At 32.6% G+C, this 17683-nt stretch overlaps 1 protein-coding gene across 5 annotated transcripts in view; it reads left to right on the forward strand.

The window, feature by feature from the left end:
- Positions 1-17683, forward strand: part of LOC129939889 (insulin-like receptor) — a 153415-nt gene that overhangs the window by 18765 nt on the left and 116967 nt on the right. For 2 of the 5 annotated variants that reach the window (XM_056048073.1, XM_056048072.1), the window contains exon 2: positions 13930-14172. The gene's annotated coding sequence lies outside the window, so the exon portion shown is untranslated. Of the gene's footprint in view, positions 1-11534; positions 12319-13929; positions 14173-17683 lie in introns of those variants that run through there. The other 3 variants (XM_056048075.1, XM_056048074.1, XM_056048071.1) reach the window with 3 other exon arrangements.

The following is a 17683-nucleotide window of genomic DNA, read 5'->3' on the forward strand; positions in this document are numbered from 1 at the left end:
ATACAGTAGAGTCTCTGAGTTGAATCGAATAAAACCTAACCGGGCCGGGCCGTTCCGGGATGGGCTGGGATATGACTATGTTTTGGTAAGAGTGTACTATATAGTCTCTAGAGACAGTGCGCAAATGGGATCAGGCAGGGTGGTTTTTGTACTTCTCTTCCTTCTCTTCGTATATGGTAGTGTGTGTGTTTGTTTGAGAGTTTAAAACTTGTTTTTTTTTTTATTTCTTTGGGCTTATGCCGAAATTTCCACCCCACTTTATTGTATCGTGTCGTCGTAGCGTCGCGTCGCGTCGGTCATCTTCTTAATCAACATTAACACGGCATCGTGTTGTGAAATGTACGTTGAACCAGGCAGCAGAGAGGCACATGCGCCCCACCGGATCTAGTTTGTTGCTGTTTTTTCAGTTTCTTTTTATTTGTTTTGGGGTCAACGTCATTTGAAGGGTTGTTTTGAATCGTTTTGTTATTAAATCTGTATGGGGTTGAATTTTCTCGTCTATAACTGTGTGTGTGTGTATTTTGCTGTGGTATGTGTATGGTATGATATTTTCTATAGATACATTATGATTTATTTTTCTTTCTTTAATTTTAAACCGTCGTCATAGGTAGATATTACTCCCGTAACTGTGAACTGTACCTAAAAATCTAGCACTCGTTTTATGGCGATGAAGTTTTCCTTGCTTATGTTTGTAACCAATATTATTCAACCCCAAACCGACTTCCTATATTTACCTTCATATCTAATTTTCTAGTCTACGATTTTAGTTTTTATTTTTGCTTTTTTGTTCATACTACGCCACTTCTTCACATGATGTGTTGGCTCTATATCCGCATGAGGCATGACCTAGATTTGTGTCGATTTGTTTTCGATTTTTGTGTTGTCTTGATTCTATAGGTAGGAAGGTATAGAGACTATAGGTAGATTGGTTAGTTAGTCTAGTAGATATTTGCTGTCTTTCGATTTTTTGTTGTTTGTAAATTATTATTGTTATGCTTAAAATATAGAGCTCTAAAAACTAGGCTGATAGACACATAAGTTGGAGTATATTTATATTGGATATAGAAACTTTAAAGTACAGTACATAAAAGCAGGCCTACATAGTATATCTAGTGGTTTATCAAAGAGATTTTCGACTTCCTTGCCAAAATGATATTTCATGCTTGCCATAGTTTTTTTTTCTTAACTTAGAATACATCTGTCTTAGCCAATAATGTACGAAGATAAGGAAGGTATAAGTGAACCTTTTTAAGTATTTATGTAACACCGATTTTTCTTTTAATTTTCGCCTGGATAAATAAAATGCAAATCGAGTTGGCTTCAATTAAGCTTCGGGCACTCTGCTTTTAGGAATTGAAGAACTTGCTTACAATTTTTCTTCCAACCAAATCTAAGGAAACACAATTAGAAACATGTTTTTTGTCTGTTTTAAGAAGGTTTATTTTCCATCAAAAGCTTGTATATGATGCTAGAGCTGAATTTGAATGCTTCAAGGGCCATGTTAATTGCCTTCTCATATAATACATGAACTCATACGTATGCTTTTACTTAAACTGTATCATATATTTATGATTATGACCTGTCTCTTAAAAACGTCCTCAAGCTCAATTCTTAACTAAACTATTATTCATTTTCTGCTCAATTAACACGTTTTAAACCAATAATAATACGCCTTAAGATCCTCAATTTCGAAAAACACCTGTTGTTCATCTTAACAACCGAAGACGCAGCGTGTCTGTGTCGTCGTCAAAGTGTGTCGTCTTAGTCTTGGCACAGTCGTTTTAAAAGTGTTCTTATGCATTTTCGGTTTCTTTTTTTATTTTAAAAAATATACAATAAAATAAAAGTTGAAGTCGAATATCTTCTTTGTTTTGTTTTAGTTTTTAATATCCCTGAAATTTCCTTACCCACTGAATTATATTGAAGAGTTAAATTAATTAACACTCCATAAACGTAAACACTCCTTAAAAAGTAAACTCATCGTTTAGTATCCTTCGGGAAGAATAAATAAAAATATGCATTCGAAACGGAAGAAAATGTTAAAGGCCCTTGCACATGAGCTACGAACTGCGAACTATGGATGTTCGCATATTTTGACTTTTCTTTCACATGAGCTTTATTTCTATTCTCTTTTCTCCATATTTTCCTCAACCATGATCTTTTACACAAAAACAAAACAAGAGTGGTATAATGTTGAGGTTATGTTGTGCGCGAACAATTAACTCGTTGCAGTGTGGATGGTATGTGGAACGCGAATAGGGTTTGACAGTTCGTTGCAACCACACTGCAGTTCGTTACTACCAAACTATTTTTACAAAATTATCCTGTTTTAAAGAACAAAATGCAAATGTTATTATCCTAACATTAGTGTTAATTGGTTTCTTATAATTTAATTGTGTTTTTCTTTAAAATTGACTTTTTGAAATGTGTAACAACACTTTTGTTTGTCCATTCGTTCATTCGTTGTTCGCTCTCATGTGCAGGGCCCTTAAGTTAGAAAAAAGAGGCATACTAAAAACGAAAATGTTTATGGGAGGTGGATACATTTCGCTTTTATGTGACGCAAATGCACATTTTTATATTTTTGGAATATCATGCGTCAGTAAATTACAGCCAATATTTAATGATGATGATAAAGATTCGTAATTTATTTACATTTTGAGTAAACAGAAGTCAGTGCTCAATATAACACTGATCGTATCAATTAGCTTAAATCTTAGGTTGTGTGGTATGACAGTAACTTACTGTTTTTTTTTAATTAAAATTTAAGAAATTATGTAAATTGTAGTTAAAGATAAAAGTCGAAATCTAAAAACTACAATTTGAATAAGACGGAGTCACATATTTGTTAACGTCACCAGAAATTCAACCAAGATAATAATACGTCAATAAAAAAATCAACCTGTAATAACAAACGTCAGTTTAAGACAATAGACGTTAATATATTAAAGTCCCGTCAGATATTTAATATCTTTTTAGACGAGTGATTTTGGAAAAGAAATAAAACGAGTATTATTAAATATTATTTCCAAAAAAGTTAACTTAATTATAAAGATAAGAATTTGTCATTATGTTTTAGAATTGATTTCAAGCCGCCGACTCTGGCTCGAATAAATTCCAGTTGAGGACGAATTTCTTTTTGCAGCAATTGGCCGCCGTATGTCAGCAACAACGGGGCGAACATTCTCTTCCAAGGTGTCAATTGCCTCAGGCTTATTTGCGTATACAATAGACACATAACCCCACAAACAATAGTTGAGTGGTGTTAAATTGCATGACCTTAAAAGCCACGCCACATGCTCAAGACGCGAGATAAAGCGATCACATAATGTTCCTTCAATAAATTGATGCGTAGCGCAAACCGAACCATTACTTTTTTAATACATTTGTAAACTTTGTTCAGTAGTAAGCCTATTCGTTATGAAATGGCAACCCAAACTTAGCATAGATCAAGTGACAGCTGTCAAAAAATTCATATACATTTAAATTTATATAATTCAAAAAAATTCCAAAAATCTTTATATGAAATGATAGTACGTCCGATATACTTAAATATTTCAGGATTATTTGGTGCAAATGTTGGCCACGGCTCCGCCTCAAATATATAATATTTTGAACTTAAAAATGAGCCTTAACAAAGTTCCACAAAAAATAGTCTAGAGGCGTTAATCTTACGATAAAGATGTCCAATTGACTAGCCGTGAAATAAACTGTTCACCAAACTCGCCACTAAATTGGTCTATTGTTACGCGTGCTGTATGGCATGTCACACCGTCTTGTTGAAACCACATGTCATACAAGTGAAACTCTTCCTTTTTACTCAAAAAAAAGTCTGTCATCGATTCGTATAATATTTGAAGAACCATCGACAACTATCCCGCCAGTCCATGATCCACACCAAACAGCGACTTTTTATGGATACATTTGTAGCTCTTACAATGCTTTACTCTTAGGTCTCACTTAATGCATTGTTGCAATAAATACCTTTTTAAATAAGTCTTCTGATGTAAATTCTAATATATGTAGATTACTACTTATGCTTTCTATTGAGTCCGAAATTAAGGAACCTCAGATGTGAAAAATTAAGACCTCTCCCAATTTCTTTTATTTTGTCGTATATTCTTTTCATTATTAATTTAAATAATAAATAACATGACACTAAAGTTGCCTTTGAATTAGCATATGGCAATAAATTATCTCTATGACAACTTAATGTTATATTTTGTTTAAACAAACAACCTAATAGAACATAATTATTGAATTTGTCAAAAAGAAACAATTTGTCGACATTTCATTGGAATCTTTTTTAAATTTGTATTTGTTTTTTGATTTTATAAATAAAATCCTCGGCAAGAAATAGAATTCATTTTTGACAATGAACGGATGGATTCATTAGTTAAACGTTTAAATCTAAAACACCACAAAAAAAAACTCAAGCCCACACAAGAATGTATCAATAAGAAATAAAATCAAAACAAACTCAACACTCGGAAAATCAAACCAACTTGTAACACCAAAAATTTTATACTTTATCTGTTTTTTGTTTTTGATGATGGAATTTTTGAGATATATAAAATTTTGTTTAGATCATATCAAAAAGTCAAAAAGAACAAATACTGATGTTAGCCTATAGTTGCCTATTTTGTTTCTTTTTCTGTTTCTTTTTGGTTTTCTCTCTATACATCTGTTTTTACTATAGGTATTTCACTGTATTGGACTTATTTTGAAAAAGTCAAGTCAATGGCACCTTATTGTCGCATCCAAGTGCGTATGTGTTTGACTTTTATTTATTATAATTCCCTAGAAATGATTATTCATTCTATATTTTGTTTTCATCATTCAAATAAAATGTTGTTGTGCTTTACTCTCTATTGAGGAGCTCTAGCTAGGTTGACCAAAGTAAAAACAAAAACAAAATTAAAACAAAACTGAAAAACAAACAAACAAGTGGAACAAGGAGAAACAATTTATATATTATATTTTTTTATTTTAACAGATACAGATTCTTACTCTCTCGCTTTTTAGCTCTCCTCACAGAGATAAATTACAGTACTGTTGAATTTTTTCCTAAATATAAAAACAAAATCAAAAACGTTTAAAAATAACTTATTGTTCAAAAGTAAAAAACAATGTTTTTAATTTTCAACCAAAAAAAAATAGCTTAAGTTTCTAAGAGCTGTTATAAAAGGAAATTTAATCTATGATTTAGCTTAATGTAATCGTTATTATTATCCTTAACTTACTCGTAAGTCTATTTAAAGATTGTTGCCTGAAATTATTATATTTTCCAATGATTTGACATTAAAAATATTGCAATTTATTCTTCTTTAATTCTTAGTTTTTGGCCCAACTTTATTTGAAAATTTTTTAAGTTGTCTACGAAAGTATGTTTCAATCGAAATGAATTTCCAGGACTTGATTTTGGTTTTGTCAGTATAATTTACCAAATCTGTCCACCAAAAGGAAAATGTTAATTAAATTAGATTTCTGTAGGTGATGCGAATTCGATAACAATATTTTAAGTGAGATACAAAAAAATTGATTTCTTTCTTTATTTCATTATTATTCCAGTAACCATACACATCAGACCATGTGTTAAATCCAGTAGTTTCAACTTCTTGGTAACTCGTTTATGATGTTGGCCTAGTCAAAGGTAGACACAGCTGACAAATTATCTAAACAAAACATTTTTATTTTGTATGTTATTAAGTAAGATTTGTTTTCCGTAAAAATTATATTTTAGATTGTAAGAAAATTGAAAACAATTACATCTACTACACTACTCTTTATTCAAGTAGTCTTTCCTTTGGACAGAAAGAGCCATTTCGGTGAATCCTGTGTATCCAATTTCTTCTTACAAATAAAAAAGATTTCCTAATTCGAAATCTGAATGCAGCATGTCAAAGAATCTACAAACCGCGAAAATCGATAGTATTTCAGGTATTGCCGATTTTAATCCTGATGGGCTAGTTTCTTCACCATAAGTACAATTTATAATTTCAATGATTTTTGAACATGTTGTGTTCTTGTTGGCCAACATCATAAACAAGAAACAAGAAAATCATAAACGCTGACAAAGTCGACAAAGCTTACGACATTCGAAAAAAGCAAGAAAAGTAAGACATTTATTCAAACACAGCCAATTTGATATTTTTATTTAGATATTTTATAAGAATCGATTTAAAATTTTACCAATGAATTTTTACAATTTGCATCTGAATTGTTTAACCGAATTGAATTCAGTTGACGAAAGGATAGTCAATTTGACTATCAAAAAAATGATAGTTAACTGCCGATTCCACCCCTGGTTTTAACGAAAGGTTTCCAGCTTTTGACAACGACAAAGTTACTGCTTTATTTAAATTATGTGTTTTTACACAACATTTCCTTAATTATTTTGAACTTAAGCTAATAACACTGGTCAACAAGTTTATGTAGCTGGAAATCAAATTATACCTTTTCTAAGTTCTTTTTGACTTCAAAATCAATCTATCACCTCAGATTTCTGCGATAAAAGATGTTAAATATCGCGTAAAACCTTGTATTATTCGTGTTGAGGCTTTGTATGAAGCCGATTTTTTAATAATATTTGTGTGTTTAAAAACGTTCAGTATCTTGCTTATTTTTCAAAAAATCCTAATTAGTTGAATGTCTTTACATATCATACATTATCTTTAAGAAAACGCAAAAATCTCATTTTGATTGTCTTTAGATGGAATGTTTTAAAAATCTGATAACCATTTATGAAACTTCAGGACCTTGCAAATTAATACATGAAGTCCCAAATGATAGCAAACTAGTGGTTGCAGTAATTTAAACACTTGTTAACATTACATTCTCTTACAAGCGTGGAGGGTCATATGCTTCCCGCAAGTCCAATTGCAATTGAAATATCTTCCCATCTTTTCCGTGAAAATTTGTTAGGTCGATTTGAATGTGAAAACCATTTGGTCGTAATTTATTGGATAGCTAATCTTAGTTCCTAAATATGTCTGCCCAGCTTCATTTGGATTTCAGTTGTCTTCCTAAATTGTTTTTCAATATTTGTTAGTCTTCAAATTTCTTAGTTGGGTAACATTTTTGTTCGCCCCTTAATTTGTAAAATAAGTTTGAACTAGTACAAGAGTTGGTAGTAGATAGATAAGCTTAATAATATCAAGTTCCACTTCTTCGATTGCAATCAAATGAAAAACTATCAAATAAAAGTGCCAGAAATCAACCGATAGTTGTAGATAGAGAGGAAAATAGTAAAAACTGCTATCACTTTAGCCGATTCCACCCAGAGTCCAAAAAATAAAAATAAAAGCTTATACATAAATAATTGAGAAAGTATTTTAACACAGTCCTGTTTGTTTGAATTTTTAATAAAGTAATTCCGATCTAATGCGAGAGAGTATTTTGTTTGTCACTGCTCGACTTTGTTGCTGTATCATGTTATTTTTGCTGCTGCCTCTTTTCTTATTTGATACACTCTCGTTTTCAATCAATGTTTCTTAATCAAATAAACTTAAATAAAAAAAAAAAAACATAAATTAAATTTTATAATAGCTGTCACGAGCTTAATTGTTGTTTTTAATAAACATTTTTAAAGTTATCGGTATATGTACGTACCTAGGTGCCGTCAAGATTCTTCGGAATAAAAGAAAACAACCATCACTACTTCTATACAGCAAAAAGCAAACAGCAAAAGCCTTACTCTATATTTACATGCGTCAATATAATTATGAAAAACGAACAATCAAACTCATGACGTCAATTTTGTACAATCTTAACCAAATATCACAAATTTGTTTTCATACAATCTTTATTTTGTATTATATAAATATGTTTTGTAGACTTAAATATAGATCTAAGGATAGCACGTAAATTGATAAAAAATTAAATTAAAATAAAAAAAAATATGAACGAAACGAAATAACAAAACACCTTTAAACACATGTTTCAATCGGCCTAACATACATACATAGGCAAGGAATACATATACATACATTGCGTGCGGATTAGAAGGTAAAAATTTGAAGGCTTTAAAAATACAAAAATAGGAAATGTTGACATACACAAATGTGTTGACAGGCGTTCGCGTCGATTGTATAGCTATGGCGATGGCGATGGCAAAGGGGGTGGCACAGTGATAGTGACAGGCTTGTGATGGCGTTATAGCGTTGGTGGCGTTAAATTGAGAGAAAGTGCTCAAAACGCTTGTGCTACGAAGCGACGCGACGAGTATACTCGTAGATAAAATATCTGTTTCGAGAGACGTGTGATCTTGAAGCTATTTACTTTTTAATTCAAACATTTTGTAAATAAAGTCCACACTATACAGTGTGCATAATGTGTGTCTTTAGATTATTTTTATTACATATTATTTAAAATATTCTTTTTTATAGAACTAGCTACATATGTATGTATGTAGGTATCTGAGTTACTTGTTGTGATTAAGTCATGTCGGGCGTATGCGTAATATTTTTTGTTGTGTCATTTTAAATATAAAATAATAATAATTGTGTGTAGTTTTTCTTTTTTTAGCTCGTGTGGTTCACTTTCTGAAAAAAAAATACAATTATTTACTTTGCAAAACAATGATTAGGATTTTTTTTAAGTTGAACAATTTTACGAAACCGAACAATTTTTTAACTTAACTAAAGTGATTGATTTTTGACCCTGTTTAAGCTCTTTTCCTTAAAACCTTCCTACTCAAAGGATTCAATCTAAAGAATAATTTATGTTGTAAGTTAATTTATTTAAGTTCTTCAGAGAAGCCACAATTGACAAACGTCGGTGCCTGCAACTTTAAGAGCGTTGCCTCCAATTTCCAGTCCTAGCCCTCATATGGGAAGTTAATTCAAATTCGTTTTGTGATCTTGCCTAGCAAGTTATACAACAGGATAGTGGAAGTGTCGAAAATATCGATGCCGTTCCGGCGCGGCGTTCGTAACAATCGATAAAAATCTGTCTGTTCTATGGTGTTCTCCAGAATTTGGCATCGCCCAACAATTTATGGCGTATTTCGCGTAAGGATAGCGGTTCACATCTATACTAGATCGAGTTGACTTAAAAACTGAAGACTATGCACCATTTTTTTTAAATTTAACTCTGCCCGCACTAAAGGGGTTTTCAGTACCCTTATAATGAATGAACACAGTGCAAGCAATTAGGAAGGGTGCCTGGTAAAGCATTCCACATTCGTGTAGTGCGACTAAAGAAATAATATCTGTACTTACCAGTACGTCAGAAATCGGGCTTAAGGGTAAACTGATAGGCGTTCCTAGCAGTACGTTTATTACAGTTGAAGGGGAGGAATGCAACTGGTTATTTCAATAGAGCATTGTTTATAAAAATAACGATAAAACAATGACAGGCATGAGACCTTGCGGCGATGTTCAAAAGAAGCAAATGTCTCGGTAAGAGAACGATCTTCAATCATTTTATTGAGCTCTTTTTTCAATTCTATTCAGAAGACTTAAGTACGTTATTGGATCACCAGACCAAATTTGAGCGTTGTACTAAAGTTTTGGACGAATAAAAGCTGTGTAAATCATAGCCAGATTAGAAGGAGTCAAAAACTTCTTTCATCGTGGGAGAAAACCTAAGCACTTGGCAGCAATTTTGGCGATGTCAAATATGTGATCACTCCACAACAAGTGGTTTGTGATGCAAATACCTAGTTGTTAAGTCTCCTCGATGCATGCAAGTACCACTCATGCAAAGTGGCACATTGGGGGAGGGTTACGCTTTTGCGACAGTAAGCAGCATGAATTCCCATTGAACAATGCTGTCAAGATCAGAAGTGACGCACGTTCTCCGGTGCGCCAAGCTGATGAATTTCATCGCAAAATAGCAAGTTATGCGAAATGGGTCAGTCGATTGGACACCTTTTAAGGTATCTAGACTGTTTTCTTTAAAATTATGTCCAGTCATTTGTTTATGCACAAGCCGAAAAAACGTTGAAAGAGCTTGGAGGTAACATTGAACGCGAAATAGCGATCGTATCGGCCGCCCAGTGTTAGCGAGTCATCGAAAGTTGGATCCGACGAATCGAAAGCTGCAAATAAGCTCGCCGCGGTGGCCATAAGAATGAAGTCAAGTTCTATTTATAAATGTTTTTAAAATATTGGAAATGATTTGCAAGTTATTTTAAAAAAATAAGTTTTAAGTCCCTTTTATTTCATGTTAGCCGTCTTCATTGCAAAAAATGTTTAATAGGAAAAGTTCTAAAGCAAAAATTCTTAAGCTTCACTTTAAAAGCTTTATTTTATGAAATGGTTGTTACGAGAAATTAAGTGCTAGAAAGAATCTTTAAAACATTCTAATGACAAATATTCTAAAGAAAAATGTTCCAACCTTGTTTCGGAGTCGGTGCCAATAAACAACTTTATTATGAACTTTGAGTAATTGATTAATTTATTTATTATTGAAGTATAATCCCCAAATATACAAGCTTCGAATTTATATCTTTTAGTCAATATTTTTCTAACATCTGTACAAAAAACAAACTTATAAGAAAAGAAATCAACGCCCTTTGTGTTACAAAAACCAATTCCATCTTAACATTTCTCACAAATATAATATTGTATCATCATTACCTCAGACATTTAATTGTGGCTTATGCAATTCATCCGCCTATCCGCATAAGGGATTAAATTCATGACAAATCAGAAAAATTTCACAAATTTTTAATCTGATTTCGGCATTGTTGTTTAATAACTGCTATTCGAGTGTTTCTATTGCTTCCCTAATTTTATTTTATTGTTACTTTATGTACATTTGTGTAGATATACATACATATGTATGTGTATGTGTATATTTTGTAACCGACAATTAGATTTACTATTATAATATATCATTATCATGTGTTTCCTGTTTGTTTTTGTATCCACAATAAATGCCCAATAACACAATTTGGCGTAATTCAATCGCACCCGCACTTGGCGCTGTAAAAAGCAAAGCATTTGTTTGCTGTATTACTCTCTTCACTTCAATCAACAAATTATAAATTTATCTATCTCCAATTAATTTTCCGTGATTCTGAGGATTTCTTGTTTGTGCGTGAATTACGTGCCATTGTCATGAATTAAAAACAACAAAAATAAAACTTTGCAATGACGAGTTTGTTTTTGTTGAATGTGCCTTGCCCCTTTTTTACTCATTCGTGTTTAATTCAGTTCAGATCAGTTTGGTTTTTCTTTCTTTTTCCTAAATGTTTTGTTTTTGAGTGTAAGTAAGTGGCACCACTCTCTTTTTTATGCTTCTCGGACTTTAAGATAATTCTGACGTTTAGCTCTTTTATTTTCTGAGTAGTTGATAGCCATGTTCTCTTCGGTTGTTTCGTTCCTCTGAATTCTGTTGTTTGACAGTAGTTCTTTTTTCAGAGATCTACAAGTGTTCTTATTTTGACGTTTTAATTCATTTTCTATCTTTAACTTATGAGAGGCATACAATTTTTATTCCAGATCACGATCGGGCACTCTTTAAAAGGTGCCGGCGAGAGCCAGAGCACCAACTCACAGTCTCACACTAAAAGGGCTTCGCTTCGTTGTTCGTTCAAACATGTCGCCTTCGTTTGCCGCAACGACTCGGCAACCGAGTACGGGTAAACATAGGTATGGGTTCTCCGCCGAATTGAGAAGAATTACAATTAGTTAAGCTTTGGAGTCGGAGCCGATCGACTGTGTGTTTAGCAGGGGCCTCTTGTCAGCGTCGTCGTCGTTCGTCGTGTTGTTTTTCTGTTACAGTTATCAATTTGAAATTCAAGAGAAGCAACAAAACTACAAAAGAAAATAATAAATAGCAATCAATATTAATAGAATTTTGTTAATTATTGTGAGGAATTTGTTGCAATTGTGTTCTTAAATATTTTCGTTCTAGTAAGATGAGCGGCTTAGTTTTTGTCTCTTTCCCTACCAAGTTCCACACCGCACAAATGCCAGTGTGATTTTTCTTTTATAGATTTACGACGGGAGCAGAGTCTATGTTTTTGTTTATGTTTCTTTTTATTATCAATTGCGTGTGTTCTTGATGTGTATTTTTTTAAATTGCATTTATGATTAGCAAATTAAGTGGCTTATATAAAAAAAAAGAATACAAATTAGAAAAACTAAAAATTCCAAACATTGACGTCACTGTGTAGCAATCGCCGTCGCATCGTCGTCGTCGTCGCTTGTAATCGAAAGTGATGGTCGATCTTTTTTTTGTTTTTTTTTCGATATTTCTTTCCTTCTTTGACAAGTGTTGAAATTCTTTTTTCGTTTTTTATTTAATAGAACAAGTTATTAAGTGGATACGAGAAAAAAACAACAAAAGCATATTTTTAGGTTAGAGGTGAGTTTGCTTGGAATGTTTGTTTCTTCTTTTTATTATTATTATTATTTTTTTTTGTATTTAGTATAAAATATCTATTCAAAATGTATATGAATAATTTATTATTTTTTAACGACGCCAAGTTGTCTATGGGTTTTAGGTATTATAAAATTTGTTGATGAGATGTTTGTTTGTTTGGCATTGGATCTTTCTTGAGCGATTTTATCCACGTCTTCTATTCATAATAGAAAATCAGGCAGAATAACCTAGAAATGATTTGAGATGGAATTAAAGTTATTTTTTCGAAGCATATAAGGTTTCATGTTGGGCGCCACTTCTTATTTTCTGAAGTTTTTTGTTGCAATTTAAAAGTGTACAAATAACGTGGTTCATAATTATTTAAAGGTTTGTATAAAGGAAAAAACTGGTTTGGAGAAAAAAAAATCGGTTTCACGTTGGGCGCCAGTTTTTATATTGTTTGAAAACTTCAAAAATGTGTATAAACCCACAGTCTTCACCTGTGTATTAATTTCCGGTGTTCTAAACTTACTCAAATTAAAACATCAACATTCCTTGGCTTCACTAGATGCCTTGCGGCTCGTTTAAACAAATATTGATCATTAAAACAATGCTTAGACATAAAGTGTCTCTACTTTCTTACTACTTTTATGGATATGTTTAAGGTAATGCTGTAAAAAGTAATCATAAAAATTCTTACTGTACCTTTCTTATCTTCCAAAACTTATGATGTACGTAACAAACTTCGGAATTTCCGTTAAAAGGTGAGGTTGCGACTGCGTTGAATGTTTTCTCAATGTGTCACAATTTAGTTGTTTTTTTTTTTGAGAATTCATTTCTCATGAAACTCACGTCGCCGACGTCATAGGTAGGCAGGCATCTACTTGATGAAAGTTAGTTTTAAATTCTTGGGTGCATGCATGACAAAGCTTTAATGAAGAGATGTTGTTTGACATTTGTTATTAGTTTCTGTAATTTTGTTTTAAGTACTCTATTAAGGTAAACATATTTTATTTATAGGCATACAAATGGTTGTGTTTTTTTTTGTGTTATGATAAATTCCTGGAAAATAAACACCAACTGGAATGATAGGAATTTTGTGTATATTTTCCGATACGACCGCATACACAAAATTCAGCTTTCACCAGAGCTTTATTTGATTTAGTATAGTGAAGTAGCGGTTTTGAATGAACAAATTAAAATGGGGAGCTGGCTCAATTTTATTGATACATAGTAGAAATTAATTCAAAGAGAAGAAAAACAGATTTTAAATGAAACAAAAGGTATTTAATCTATTTGTTATTTTTTTATCAAAATAGTTTTAATTTTATGGCGAATAACAACATTTTTCCAAAATTCCTTGATTTATTTTTATTTAATATTCTTGTTTGTGTCGTTTAAAAACAAATGTCGATGATTAACGCGTAAAAGATTTCACAGAACTTGATTTTCAAAGTAAATTGAAAAATATTTATATGACTATTGGGTTTGGTTTCCGGAAACTTTTCCCCTTTACCCTTTTACAAAGCTCATTTGTTTTTAATATAAAATACTTTCTAAGAATTTAAAGTATTGAACTGAGAATTAAATTTACATTTGTATTTTTCTTTTCAGATAACCATTCAACTGTGTTCCGGTAGAAAAATTAAAAGTTTTAGTGAAATGCTCGTGAAATAAAAATTTAATAAATATAAAGTTTTTGTGCGCAAATCGAAAGTAAAGTTACCAGTGTAATTTAATTTTTAGATAAAATACATTCATCTACTAAATTTTTGGAAGAAATAAATCGTAATATTATCAACTCATGGCTGAACAAGGAAACATTACTTTTAGTGTGAGTTAAACATCAAAAATGAGGTAAGTTAAAATTTGTATTTGTATATACACATCATCTATGTATGTATTTATCCTTTCCATTATAATAAACGGATATTTTTCTATATATTAGTTATATGAATTTATTTTTGTTTATTGCGAAACTATTTCGAAACAATCACCTTAGGATTGGTTTTACATTGGGCGCCGTTCTTTCGTGAAATTCAAGTCAGAAATGTTCGCAGAGTTTCAGTTCTATATTTTCCAAGATTTCAATCAACATACTTTTTATGTATTTATTTGTATTAGACAAAATTTGGAAGCACTTACTCTTTAAAAATGTCTGCGTTTTGCAGTTGTATTGTGAGGTTTCAATTCGATATTTAAATCAAAACCTGACACCATTTAAATAAATTAAAGAATTCCCAGGGTAGATATAAGGAAGCTTCAAGTTCAATTATTTTTTAAACTTATTGGATATTAATAAATAACTATAAAAACCAGTAATGATGATCTATTAAGTTTGAAAACATTTCATTGACACGTGGTTTGCTTTTATTTCCAAAAGTTCATCAAAAAAGTATCATTTAAGTGAGATTTGTTTCTTATACTTGTTGCTGTTTTTTTTTTTTTTTGTATGAAGATGGTACTCACATTGGGCGCCATTTTTATCACGCTCAAGTTTTAAAATATTTTAGATAGATATGCATTGAAAAACAAAAATATTTGTGCCTACGCTATTGATAGACAATTAATGATATCAGTTTTAATCTTGAAATTTCCTTTTTGAAAAAAATTAACTTTTCTGCGGTTTGCCTTTATTTTCAAAAGATTGCCGTTCGGTTTCAGCATACCAATTTTAGGTCCCCTCTATCCTTGACATTTCTCACACACAGGAATAATGTTTCAGAGTTTTCAGTCACTAATTTTGTTTTTACATGGTACTCACATTGGGCGCCATTTGATTTAAATTATTTTCTTAAACATGTAAGACAATAACTGAGTTGTAAAATGTTTTAAGCAAAGATGACCTCTAGGAATAACTTTTCTTTTTTGCTGATAAAATATTTCTTATTTTCTGAAATAATTTCGTGTGTAGTGTGGTATGCGGTGCACTTAAACACGCAATGACTTCTATCCGGGACCGACTTACATGTTATTGTGCATACAAATATATAAATCGCTTAAATTTATTACTTTTTTATTTCGCCAAGTGTATCCCATTCGTTGTCCGTCTGCGATCAGATCCGGCGGCGGCGGTTGTGACGGCGGCTGTAGCGACAGCGACAGCTACAGCGGCAACGGCAACTATAGTTACACGTGTCTGCGCTTGGCTACGTAAATGCACTGTCTGGCGTATGTTTTTGTTTTTATTTTATATTTTTTTGTTTTGTATATTATTGGGAGTCACGTCAACAACAATTTCCACACCATAATAGAATTAAGCTCTACACAATTTGCAATTAATTGCATACTATACACATACTGCATACCTATATACCTACTTATATGTTTATATGCAGTATATAATTAATATTGTTTTGCAATGATGCTTTTTCCCCCTTTGCGATTTTGTTATTATTGTTGTTGTTGCTTTTTTTTTTTTTTTTTTTTTTGCGTTTGTTTTTGTTCGTGGTTGGTCTCTCTGTCTGGGGTCTCAAGTTTGGGCTGACGTCCAGGGTATGACTTTATTGGAGGGATGGCGTTACTTTTTTGTTTTTGTTTTTGGTTTACTTAACTAACCAGACAATAAACGTTTATTATTCTTGTCTGGCAGTGGGTTTTGTTTTTGTTATTTTTGTTTTGCTGTAGTTGTTTTTTGTTATTAATTTAACTGCACGGTAGCGCTTCTGCTTGCAGGTGTTGAATTTAAATACGTAAACTTGTGGTGCATATAATTTTACAAAAAAACATCCATAAAAATACAGAGTGGCTTCTTCTTTAAATACGGTTCATATTTGTATACCAATTTTGTTATATTTTTGTCCTAAATCGATCATGTGAATGTGTTTTTTATTTTGTTTATTTAATCAAAATCTTAAAACTGTCTTAAAGCTAGGAACAAATTCTTTAAAAACCTAGCGTAAATTTCAAAAACTTAAAAAATATCTTACTGGCCCAATTCGGTTGCTCTAAGTTAATCCATTTTCTTATAACTACTGCCTTTCGGCCTGAAAACAATTTTAATACTAAATAACAATAACTTAATTACCCATCATAATACTTAAGCTCCTTAAAACTAACCAAAACCAATAAGACTACTTAAAAAAAACTTAAAACTGCTTGAGAACTAGAACAGCCACAGTAAGCTATGCTATTTTTTTGTTTGGTGCCACCCTGACTGTCCTAAGCTAATCCTTAAACCTATGTAAGCCGGCCAAGACCAAACGCCCTAGACAACTTTAAATGACATTTTCAATTTGAAGCCACCAAAACTGGTTCTCCTGCCTCACCCTATCTCTTCGGTCCCTATCGGAAACAGTCCTACTGAACCGAAAACGCTCTGCTCCGTTCAATGGACGTCTCGACTGGAGTCGCCTATCTGCAGTTTTGCACCTGACGTGGTAGATTAGCGGAAGGGAGGCCCCTTCGTGTATCATCCCTCGATTGTCTAAATAGAGGAAAGCTTCGGGCGGAATGTTGCCACTTAAACGTGCACTTTCGTAGTACTCATTGTTGGGGTAGTATAAGCCCCAAAGCTGTTAGTCGACGTCATCGCTCTCGCAATGTGACCCCTACCAAGCTTTAGCAAGAAATTATCTATTCTGTTTATGTTGGCTTTGTTGTATAGAACCTGGTTGGTATAGTAATGTTTGTACTCCGACTCTAGTGTTCTGTATAGTTTAAGTCAATGGCGCAGACATTGTCTCTCAAACACCCGAATCTTTTCCACTTGAGATGGGGCAACGTTGAACCATACCGGGCACCTATAGGCAGTCATCGGGCGGATAAGAGCAAATCACCTTCACCCTGCTGTCAAAACGACTGCTAGAAAACAACCGTTTCGTCAGGGAAAAGGATCCCCTACTGATCCAACCAGATGCTACTACACTTTTATTCGCCAGTGGCTGTTGATTTGGTCCAACGATCACTAGATTTTTCATATTCCTTGAGGCTCCATACAGCGGAGTCCTGAACAAAATAGTTTCGCATTTCTGAAAGTCGTTGTTTAACTTCCAGTCATTGTAATATTGCTGAATCTTGTCGAAGTCACCCTGAAAAAGTGTCTTGATAACCTCAATTTTTGGGGCCCACATGAGAGCCACATCCCTATCATTTTAAAAGCCAGTGCCAAAAAACATTTCACCTCGATGAATTGACAACAACAGAGCAGACTTTCTTAAACTGTTTGAGAGAACACTCAAGATCACCATCAGCTCAAAAAAAAGGATCCGGTAGTGGTCTCATGCAACATATACGAGCTAGGTGTCCAGCCAACCAGAGCCTACCGAAGCAATTTTCAATGCGGAGACAACTGGATAGTATTGGCAAATGCTCCCAGACACTTCATATGTTTACGTCAGAGAACTAAAGCCTCTGGCAGAAAAAATTC

The sequence above is a fragment of the Eupeodes corollae genome, chromosome 1, assembly GCF_945859685.1.
Source record: "Eupeodes corollae chromosome 1, idEupCoro1.1, whole genome shotgun sequence".
Classification (NCBI taxonomy): Eukaryota; Metazoa; Arthropoda; class Insecta; order Diptera; family Syrphidae; genus Eupeodes; species Eupeodes corollae.